Genomic DNA, 12,548 nt, shown 5'->3' on the forward strand with positions numbered 1-12,548 from the left:
TTGAAGAGAAATTATATCTGGGGGTACGCGAACAAAAAATGGTTGAATACCACTGGTCTAGATCACTATTTATAAAACTTTTTTCGGCGCAAGTAAATCTTGGTCTCTTGGTGATACTTCGATGACGTAACTTTGTCTTAAAATAGATCTTAGGGAAATTGGGTTTGGGGGTGTTGACTGGATTCATCTGGCTCAGGATAGGGATTGGTGGCAAGCTCTTGCGAACGCGGAAATAAATGTCAGCTTCCATAAAAGGCATGGAATTTCTTGACTAGCGGAACACACTATTCGGTTCTCAAGGACTCTTTCATGAAGTTGGTAGTTAGTACGAATAATCGTGTATTATAACAATATCGGAAAGGCGTACTACACTTACAATTCCAAAGTTTTCTTTACCAAAAGTAATTTAATATGTACGCGCTATTTCGAATTAAGTTGTCCGGTGAATATGATTTTGAATCCTATCGCTGCTCTACACGAAGCTCAAATAAAACTTAAATCACATTTGGTAAAAGCTGTTCTTACAATAACGCGCAACGTTAAGATAGCTCTTGTTCAAATGTACAACTGTCATTTGATATTTACGCATTTTCTGAGTGAAGATGCATTTTATAGCCAACTATCACACGTATAAAACAATTGAGTCGATAGTACTTCAATGATTCAATAACAGTAAAATGACTGACTGGGTCTAGTTCTTAGAAAATTTTTAATATAATTATTTCATCATAAAATCCCTATAAAAGCAAAAGAATAAATTTCAGATCAACAAGTTAATTAAGCTCTATTGTTAACTGTCATAAGCGGACTTCCAATCATGTTAAGGGGCTCCAATGGGATGTTTCGTGATTTTCCATACTTATTGCAGATAATGAGTTGGGTAACTCAAGTCAGTACAGACTAGACTATGGACTCGACAATCGATTCCCGGCAGGGACCAGAGCTTTTTCTCCTCGCTACGTACAGACGAGCAGACCACCCAGTCTCTTGGGGGTACCTGGCTCTCCCTGGGAATAAATCAGACGGAGAGTTAAGCTAAAATAAATCCAATTAGTGCAGAGGCCAATAATGAGTACAGTATATCTCAGAACCCATTAAGTCATTGCGCTCTCAGTAAGTACCAATAAAAAATTCGCCTCACTTTCCAGACACGATTCCTACCTCAAACCCTTGTCGATTTACAAATCCACATAAGTCCTCTGCATAAGACTGTGGTCTAAAAATTGGAATAATAAGGTACACAAATTCCAAAACTACACCTGCCATAACACGTACATTCTTTGTTTTGGTGTCGACTTTTTGTCGTCAGGGTTCTGAACACTTTAAGAATATCTGCCAGGTGAATTTCTAACGCAGACTTAAATATTCTACAAAGTTATGAAAAGTCAGGGCTCATGGATCATACTGCTACTGATTCTTCGGCAGTAGCAGTAATGTATTTTTAGGTATTTCTCAACAACATGCAGGCAAACGTACATCCGCTTCTCCGGGTCTCATGTACGAGTGCGTAATAACGACTGTGCATGAACGGATTTCCGTTAAATTTGGTACTGGGTGTTATTGTTAAAATTTATGGTAAATAAAAACACGTACATTTCATATGTATTTCTAACAAACGAAAAAAAAAAGACCGAAAATAACGGATAAAATAAGACGAGCATGTTGGACTTAATGTTAATTTATTTTGTATGTTTACGATTTGACGCCCGTCAAATAAATCTGTACTTCTATTAGGGTTTATTATATGAATATTGTTAAACGAAGCCTGTCAACACATACGCGTTCATGCATACAAATACTTGTGATTACGAAATGCTATATATCAGATGAAGGGAATAAAAAAATTACTCAGAGAATTTTTCAAGAGACAGAATTAAAAATGTGTTTGCCAATTTCGGGTTATTGGGATGGAATTCATTTCTTGGGGGCGATTTCTGGCGGCGTGATCTGTCACTGGAAATATGATGGAAAGAGGCTTTAAGGTGTAGGCAACTGTTTAAAAATAAATATTCAGGAACCAATTAAAACAGTGACACGATTATATTTCGGTAAATGCCTTTTAAACTACTCAATAAAAGTATAAAGAAATACGCCTACCTTGTAGCTCTTTCAATTTCTGGACGTGTGTTGCCATAAAACATATTTTTAACTGGACGATTAATACTAAACTTGGCACAATGGCTGGAAACTATCAGTCCAATCACAACTGTCGAAAAAACGAACTACCATGACCCAAATGACAAGGTTCTAACAACTGGGTAATTTACAAGGGTCTTGCAATTTTAGGCTCCAATATACCAAACAGGCCGGACGTATGATAAAGTTATCAGCTTTAAGAATAGTCAATGTGAATATAGACGGCCGTGTCATTATAAGTATGATTCACGAGTAGTGACTCCATACACAGACGAAACATTGTAGGCGTACATGTCACAGAATCTTCAATGGAAGATCAGAAATACAACACATAAAAGCAGTTATGCAATAAAGCAATGTAGAACTTAAATTCTTAAGTATCTAAGTTCCCATATCTTACACAGAACACAGGTTCGATTTCTCCAATAAGCCTACATTCTTCAGGAGGAAAATAAAATTCGAAACAAGGTCAAATTCCTGACATTTCACACAATTCATACCTCTGGACACAGATAATAAATTCAATAATATCAATTAAATATAGAGATAAAATGCCGAAGAAAATTAAGTTATGTTTGCTGAAGTCACAAATATTACGAACGTATGAACAGAACTGAACGATGGCTCGGCCTGAACTTCGTCGTGCAGATCAAAAAACGCCCACTGCGTTACTATTGGTTTAGTACACAGACACCCCTTTCAGACTACGAAGCGCCGATTTCAAATTCACAGTCAAATTATCTATTAACAATCGTTGGTACAAACTCCTAAGGAAAAAATTGTCAGTTGAACCACGGTTCCGGAGAATTTGACGTAAATACGTCTATACGGAAAGGAAGTTTATATATTGGCTTTATTCTAAATATTTCCTTTATACCCGCTTTACAATTGAGATAAGTTTGATTAAGACATTGCTTATTTAACTTGAATTAGTTACGCTTAAGATGGGTCTGTGGTAGATGAATGTTATTTTATTTAGTGTTCTGTCTGACGACAGGCCCATATGAACAGGATCCTTCCATCCTTTTCTCGGACTGGGACCTGTTCATATACGTTCTTGGCAGATGATCCAGAAGTGGTTTGCCATTGCCTTCTTCTGTGTGTGAATGGAGTAATTGTTGGGATGCCACGGAGAAACCGGGGAACCCCCGGAGGAAAACTCCATGCTGCCTAGACCACGGCCTTGCCCAACACAAGTTATAAATTCGGGCACCGCCGGGAATCGAACCCGAGACCCCAGGATTACAAGGCCAGCGTTCTAACCGCTAGACCACCGTGGATAGCTGAATGTAAAGTAATGTAATGTAATGTAACATTTCCTAGGTAACAACAATGCCGAGTAAACTCGACGTTTCCTAGGTAAACCATCTTACACATTTTTCTTACACTTTTTCGTTACACTTTTTGCGGAATGACACTGACTCTTCCATATAGACGTATTTACGCAAAAAAATTATACTGTAGATTTTACACAAAAATACATATACAAAGGATTTTAGTTTTATAAACCAAGATAACACGGGTTTTTAAACTCTTGTTTAAACGTGTATATCCGATTTAATTTACAGAATTCATATTTGTTGAATTAAAGCTTCGTTTTTCGAAAAAACACTATTTCCTTCAAACAGAACTAAACTGTTTATGGGACACACGTGTAGATAATTAATAAATAAAACAATGACAAGAATAATAGAGTTACTTACGTGTCAACGCTGATAAGAAAAAAAAAGTACGTCAGAACACAGAAACACACTATCAAACGTTTTGAGGACACAAATATGAAACTGTAGTCACTGGTCACTGGATTAATTTCATTTCAAAACGATTATATCTTGTAACGGATAATCTGTTCAGTAAACCACGTTAGAAATACATTAAGAGTGAGATCACAGCCACACGGGAACTCTACAAGACAACTGGATGTTACTGAACGACCTCCTTTGGTTGCACACGGCACATCCACACTAACCACATACCGAATGCATATAAACGAGTAGGAAACGACACGACAGATCACATCATCTAAAACCAAGGCTTCTCTTCATTGTTCATATCTCAAAAATTTCAAGAAATCCGATGAATACTGACTTGGTTAAACCAATGAGGAAACAGAATCAATATTGAAGTAGGGATAATATGAACAATCACAGTACTAAGAACTATGACGCGACCACTACCATGGCTTACTTCCAGAACTCTCCTGGAAGTGAATTGCGAGACGCTGCCGCTAGTAAGTTAGAGGACGAAATGAGAGTGAAAACATTTGCTTTCATACTTGCCACGTGGTTCCATGGCCATTTGAACGAACGGCTTGCTAACCTTACGTTGATGAACGACCATTTGCTATTTCAGCACAATGGCAATTTGCCTTGAACACAAATATTTATAGCACATTATTATATACATATTTCTTTCGTTTTATAAAACAATTTAGCAAATTCTTACCCACTATGATATCAACACTCATTTAATTTATATTTTATATTAGAAATATGCTTCGATCGTTTTTATCTTTAAAAAATCGCCCCGGGAAAATCCTAGAGTCATTCAAAACTTGACAAATAGATAAATTCACAGAGCTCGTATTAAGAATCAAATCCCGGGTGTCAGGAGTAAACTCTTTAACTTAATGACAGCGGTATGAAGGTTTGGTACGGCTAACGTAATGTTGCAGATACTGACCGATCTTTGAGAAGAGTGATTCCTACATCATTACCACCCTCATCATCAGCATCTACCACATTACACGGTGTAGCATCGCAGAAGACACAATGCATGTCTTGACTAATTTTGATTTTGCTATGAAGATGACGTAACACATTCGGAAATAATTTATACTAAGTACACGTGCGTTCTAACAAAACGACAGGATAATGATACCAGTTATGTGAACTCAGTTTTACAATACAACAGAGCATATTAAAACGTTCTTAGGTTTGAAATTATCACGGCAGTAAATCTGACGAGAGTGATCTGCATTCTGACGTCATGCACGTGGTGACTAACGTTAACGAGGAACGTTTCACGTCTAGGATTTGAAACCCCCCGGAGGAGGAGTTGGTTTAGTTTCTTACTCAAGGGTTAAAACACTTGAATGAGACACTAAACTAACTGTGCGTGCACGATCTGAAATCCAAGGAAGTAGGACATGTACCCAATAGTTTAGTGTCTTACTTAAGATTTTAAAACGCAACCAAACCCCCTGAAGAAGGGGGTTGGTTGCTTTTTAAACACTTGACCAACCCCCCCCCCCCTGAAGGGGAATTGGTCAAGTGTTTTAACCCTCCATTCGGGGGGTTAGTTCAGTGTCTTACACAAGATTTATAAAACGCAATCAACCCCCCCCCCGGGGGGGGTTGGTCAAGTGTTTAAAACCCCCATTCGGGGGGGGTTGGTTGGTTTAGTTTCTTACTCAAGATTTTAAAACGCAACCAACCTCCCCCGAAGGGGGGTTGGTCTAGTGTTTTAACCCCCCGTTCGGGGGGTTGGTTTAGTTTCTTGCACAAGATTTTAAAACTTGACCAACTCCCAGAGGAGCTCCGAAAGGAGCGCTCTGCTCTAGTCTAACCTAAAAATGATGCTTTCAACTTCTTTCGGAAACATAAACACAAACATTAGTACCATCACCATAATTATACTATTCAACACACACAAACAGTATTGCTGGTAACTCTGAGGGTAAAAAACGCCTTTTTCTAGTCGGAAACCTAACCTAACAATCACGCCTTTTCGATTATAAGAAGACAGGTAATCTGGAAACAGAAATAGCAGATGACCGAAGATGTTACATGCTGGTGCGAAACCAATTTCCAACATAATCTCCTTCTCTCTGCTTCACGAATTAGTTTTACCTTTCTCCTGGCTCCATCGCCACCCCCTCCCCCCTCGAAGTACTGATGGACGTGACCCGGATAACAAAGAATTTCCGTATTACGAAACCAGAGTTGTAATCCACGTGAGAGAATGAATACATTAAGTCACTTCATCACTATCAGCTGCTAAAAAGGTAAAATGTGTTGGTTACTGTACTCAAACGTAAGATGGAGTGTTGCGCAGTGCAGTCTGGTAGAAGTTTACAGACGTTTCCAATAGCATTACTTTTGTATACCATGTCGTCGCAATTTCGCTGCAATTGGTTAATAGCTTATACATTACTGACGGGGGGTGGGGAGAGAGGAAGACATAACCGATATGAAAACTTTGTATGACCTTTTTACCTTCTGTAGTCAAGAAATAATACATGAAAGGGATCAAAGATTCGAACAACTTTGCTTTAAGAAACTTGTACATACGAAAATCTACGTCTGAGGAAAGGACATGACGTAACAGAATCTGGTTATTAGAGATTGAATAACGTGAAGGAAAATAACTGTTCTATATTTCAAACCACCGTTATACTTTTTAAAGCAATATAAACGTGATTGTATGGTACAACTTGTAATTACCTTTAAAAAAAATTACGCTAAACAAGACTTTATTTGCAACTCGGCTGAATACACCAGTCCCTACCTCAAAGAAAACATTTAATCGTTACAAATATGGAGTTGATAATGCTGTTTAAGGGCATAACCCCCGCCTTCTCTGAAAATCACAAGAAACACGTAACTACATTCTGTGCGTAAAATACAGTCCCTGTTTATTACAAAAGCAGGTGGTATTCATGGTTACCACTAAACTTTAAAGAGTTCAAGATGAGTAACCTTAGAATTCTTAAATATGAAATTTAAGTTTTGGATGAGAATGTAACTCAATTCAGGGATCTTGTCAGAGTTATAATCAATAGGTGGCCTAAAAGGTAAAATCCTTGTGCTTAATTAAGCACTTCGACATAAAATATGGGTGAATGGATGTAACGTTAAACGCATTAACCTTGGAATAGGTCTATATAGGGAACAGTGGTCAGTTTCACGTCTAGGCCGTTTTACCTCCAGGACCCAGAGCCGGTGTCAACAAGATGAAGGGAAAAAATCTGCTAGGAATCGAACCCCGGTCACTGTACTGACTCAGTGTAAGACGTAATTTTTCAATTCACATTGGGGGACTCATTATGCCGATGAAGGCTGTGGGTTATATTTAAAAATATGACGTCTGGGAGACATCTCATCGCATGATCCAACTTCATAGATATCGGCCAACGTGTTCAAAAGTTACAACAAGCACACTCAAACAGTAAAGCCTCTTTCAGATTTAATTTTAAAAAGTCTGTGTAAAATAAAAACGTTACAGTGGAACCACGGTTCCGGAGAATTTTACGTAAATACGTCTCTGTATTTAAATTATATTTACGTCTCTGTAATGTAATGTAATGTTATCTTCAATGTCATCCATCTTGTTACGAAAGCGGATTGTTGACGGCAGTAATGTAACATTACAATGCACGCAAGCTGACCATTGTTGTCGGTCCATATTTACACATTGTTGTCGATTTGTTGATACGGATCTTACACTTTTTCGTAACACTTTTTTGAGGAATGACCCTTCCTTATAGACGTATTTACGTCAAAATATGTGCATAAAATAACTATCTTTCTCCGGACTCTCTATTACAACTTTTTTTAATATATACGCACACTTGTATAAATGATGTAAGTATTAATACATACATACTCGTGTTCCATAATTTGAGAATTTGGCTCAGCATACAATGATTCAAATTAAATCAAACGAACGTAGGAGCTTTAGTACGAAGGCCATTTTAATATGGAGCACGACTGTTATAAGACAATAAAATAACTAACGATGTGTTCACTATTTCCTTCTGTAACATTATGAAGGCTAACAAATGTAACCTTAATATAATCTTTCATCTACAACCAGTACACCGCGTATGGATGTTGAAAACAAACAACCTACTCTTCAATTTTATTAATGCTCGTAGCAGTGACTTGCTGTCTTACAAATGTCTGAAATATCTGCGTGACGACACTGACCGCGAACAGCTTCTAGAAGTTACCAAAACGAGGTCAATGCCAGCAAGATACCTGTTCCTAAACTAGTAACTTTTCAAATCACCTGCACGATTATCTACAGGGTGTTCATGAAGTGCCTAAACGGTTCCATAAGTGATCCTACACAGAAATATGTTTCTAGTACGAAAAAAACTTATGCTTCTTCCTAACACGTTTCCACTTCCGTGAGTCGTCAGACAATAAAATATACAGCGCGAATGTTCTACGCCTTCGATTTTTTCTTATGCAGTCCTCAACAACTTGTCTCTTGTGCTAGTCTTCTTCCAAGCGCTTCGTATGGAAATATGGTGTAACAGCAACGTACGCTGTGCATTAACGGACTAAGTGCCACTTGCTGGTTTGTTTATATACAGTCCTTGTAAGAATGAAAGAGGTCACCGGTTCGAACACCTTTTGTTACGAAAAAAAGAGTGATGTTTTCAGGTAAAAGTAAAGTTTGTCCCACTATACGCCATGTAGGCGCTTGGGGGGAGTGGAGGTATAGCTCCTCTCTTCCTTGACCCCGGCACTAGATGGGGGTGAGTGGTTAGCATCACGCCCCGGCCGGCTTTACCCCCGGGAAAGGACCCCGGTACCCATTGTAGAGGAGGCTGGGTGGACCCCAGAGCCGGTCAGGACGCAGAGGCTAGAGGAAAAATCCTCTGCTTCCGTCGGGGATCGAACCCCGGTCGCCCAGTCCGTAGCCAGTCACTATACCGACTGAGCTACGCAGGCTCAGATGTTTTCAGGTAAGAGTGTATAATGGTCGTTGGGCGGAGCTGCGTAACAAAATATTCTAAGGCAATGAACATTTATTCTGTATAACACAGAAACTAAGTTACGATTTTTACTGGTGACGCAAAGAACGTTCTGTCTCGCATTACAATGAATACACCAGTGCCCTACTGCAGTCATTCTATGAACTAAATATTATTTGGGAAAGTCAAAGAAATATTAAATGGCTAGGAACGTGTAACAGGTATGGGAAATTTAATAAATGTAAAAAAAAATCATCTGAAACCCTGAAGGGATGAGACCAATGCGAAGACAATGACATAAATATTTCTAAACAAAACTCCATAAGAGGAATGGATTAATCCGACTCAAAATAAATACGCTACGGGGTCTTGTGAACACAATAAAACACGGGAAATTTAGTTAAGTGAATGTTCAGTTCTCAAGAAAGACCAATCCACAAAATTACATTACTGCAACAACTTCATTAAGTATGTGGTACCTTGACTGGCTATCTTCTGGGTTGTAGCGCCGTGTTGTCTGGTAGAAGCTTACCAATGTTTCTGAGGTCCTTCCTGCCTAAATCAAAAGGGCGATGAGTGCAGATGATGGAGGCAACAAGGACCTCGGAAAAGATGGTAAACTTCTACCAGACTACACGGCGCTACAAGCCAGAAGACAGCCATCTTAGGACTCACAACCGTGAAAATCCCAAATACTAATCTTACGGTACATCATTTAGTACGACAGAGTAATACTTTATCTTACCATTTAGCTTTCAGCTAGTTAATTAGAATTTTAGAAGACTGACAGAATTTGTAATTGAATTAGAAAACTTTTAATTTCGGGGCTTGTACACGAACCATTACATAATTCAAATTTCATTACGATATTATTCTTGCTGTTACTAATACTTTCAGCTTCTTTCCAGGGAACTAGTAGCCACGTCGATCTAAATTCAGGAGGTGGTTTTATCTGCTTTCAGTCTGCTACGGTCGATGATCTGAGCTTTGTGAGTAGCTTATACTTTGTTTCCCTATATTCTGTGATCTTCATCCTGTTAGTGAGTGTTCAGCTATTTTTGGATTTGGAGGTTTCGCCTATTTGCGTTTTAGATGTGTATTAACCCACAGCGATCTGTATCAAGTCTGTACTCCAGCCCAAACTCAGAAGGAAGTAATAAGTCATAGTTTTATGACAAAGAGATGTGAACATCATTTTATCCCGACACTTTTCAGCTATGTACATAAACTTGAACATATCTGCCTGCTATCTATAATAGGAAAACCCAGTATGTCCACGACACAGCCATGCATAGACAATTAAATTCTCCGGCAGTAAGATGATTAGTCCTGACAGCAGAAAGAGTTCTGATTTTACACAGTGACGACAATTATACCCTGAAAAGACGAATTTTATATGTTCTTCGCATCTCCGAAATTTCTAACGGAATTCGGCTAAATTTAATATTGGGGTCTACACTATTACGTCTTCTAAAACACTACAGCTTAATCCGTAATGATGCAAAAGAAACTATATCTTATACGAAGCCCAAACAAAACGTTACCCATTTTCTCAAAAACAATTCATGCAGCTAGTTAATATACATCTTAGAACATAGCTTTTATTTAAATTATTTAAAACGTGTTTGACTAGGCCTCTCTGTGTTATACGTGACTCACCAAGTTCTCATTAACGACGCTAGATGGCAAAATGTTTAAAGTCATGCAAGTGATACCACAATTTGGCAGCTGCAGTTATTTCAAAAGGACATAAATGTACAAAGGAAAGATAGAAAATGAGTGATAATGGCGTGAAAACGCAAAGGAAACTCGGAAAGGGGTTAATGGATGAGAATACGAAAACAAAATCACGTTGAATTTCAACGTGTCTTTTCCATTAGTATAATGTAATGTCAACGGTTTCCGCTACTCCAATTTCGATGCACCGTTATTAATTTATTTTGTATTTTATAACAGTACTGGTGTAATAACGTATCACCCATAAAGTTTGCGTCAAATCCGAACAAGCACGAAGTTCTTCGGTCATCTAGTAATCAAGGACGTTACTTTCTAGGCATACGTCACAGGTATTTACTTGACAATAGCACTTTGTTGCTACGCATTATCACGTAACATCAGGACGTCTTCCAAAGTTCAAAGAAAATGATATTATTATGAATGATGTATTTAACTTCTTCTAAGACTTCACAAAGATAAACAAGATTACACAATCCTTCTGACAATAATTTCGGATTACTGATTAATTACGGCAGAACTATTACCAAGTGAAAGAGCCATTTTATTAGAGACATGGGAGGCCATGCAATATCTTAAATTCATTATGCCTTAATTGTTATGCTCTTCAGATACTGCAAATAATTCATATTCAAATTATCAATGAGATCAGTCAAGATATAATACAGTAAAGTCTTCTATCAATTTATATTACAAAGAAATCCTCAAAGGTTTGCTCCATTTTCATGTAGCCACTTGCACACACCAAACATGAGTGGAATGGTACATTATAACAGTTTACATATATTTTTCAAGTGTATTCTAGTCTGCTGTGCATTACTCACTGTAATCAATGTTCATTGTCTACAGATAAACATCTATTTCCAGAAATTTAAATATACACAAATCAGTCAGAAATTATTTTTATAAATGTTCACCAAACTGTTTCAAGTAAAAGTTATAAAAATCAGTGCAGTGCTTCACATATGAAATGCATGGAGGCAGCAAGGACCTCTGAAATGTCAGTAAACTTCTACCAGACTACACAGCGCAACAACCCAGAAGACAGCCATCTTCAGACTCACCCCCATGAAAACCTTAAATCTTACAAAATATTAACCTTGCTTTTAAACAATGGTTCATTTTAACTTTAATTACTTTTCCATTTACGTAATTTTAAAATCCTATGAAACTACAGAACTTCAAATTGTCTCAGATATGATTAGATTATATCACTTGACTTCATCAACATATAACAATATTCTATAGCAAACTATTCTGTTTATCTGTCACTGTTTCTCCATTGTTTTGCTAATACTCTGTTGTCTCACTGCAATGCAACATCGGTATTACATTTCAACATGGTCCTCATCAGTTTCACTTTATAACAAAAACACTATTGACAGCAAAGAAGAGCAGAAGCAAATAAAATTTTCCACAATGTTCTCAAACTGTCCCTTTGTTTTATCCACTTCTTGTATCCACCATATATTCAATGACTTTCTTGCATGCAACTTCCGTTGAAGTTTTTCTAAAAAGTCACCTTACAAATTACTTTTCCCCTACCAATTTATGACACAATAAAACAGAATAGAAAATATTACATTCCACAGATCATTCATAGGCCTAAGCCAAGGATTTAGAATGTAATAGCACAAATACAATTCTTGTTTCTAATACAAATATAAATTACATAGTTACAACAGTAATTTACAGTTGACTACATTATTATTGCAAACACAAGAAAGTATACCCACTATTAATTTTAAAGTTCCTGCTTTCATGAGTGACGTGACAGTCCTCATAGCAATGCATGCTGAGCTACTTTCAGGATAATGTATTGAACACATATTTTCCAATTAAGTTACTCCCAATTTTTAGGCCAAAAAATTTGTTTGTTTCTACTTCTTTAATTGTTTTATCCTCATACCCTATACTTTTATAAACACAATTTTTGTTAGTAATACAAAATTTCATAAAATTTGTTTTGTAA

General features: G+C 37.4%; 1 protein-coding gene across 2 annotated transcripts in view; it reads right to left on the reverse strand.

The window, feature by feature from the left end:
* ZnT63C (solute carrier family 30 member 1) overlaps positions 1-12,548 on the reverse strand; it is a 30,960-nt gene that overhangs the window by 16,536 nt on the left and 1,876 nt on the right. The window contains exon 1 of one of the 2 annotated variants that reach the window (XM_022058084.2): positions 3,840-4,340. The exons of the other annotated variant lie outside the window; for it this stretch is intronic. The gene's annotated coding sequence lies outside the window, so the exon portion shown is untranslated. Of the gene's footprint in view, positions 1-3,839; positions 4,341-12,548 lie in introns of those variants that run through there. 2 annotated transcript variants of the gene reach the window in all.

Source organism: Zootermopsis nevadensis, unplaced genomic scaffold (genome assembly GCF_977971745.1).
Source record: "Zootermopsis nevadensis isolate Lab colony 2312 unplaced genomic scaffold, Znev_1.0 Znev_ptg000012l, whole genome shotgun sequence".
Taxonomy (NCBI): Eukaryota; Metazoa; Arthropoda; class Insecta; order Blattodea; family Termopsidae; genus Zootermopsis; species Zootermopsis nevadensis.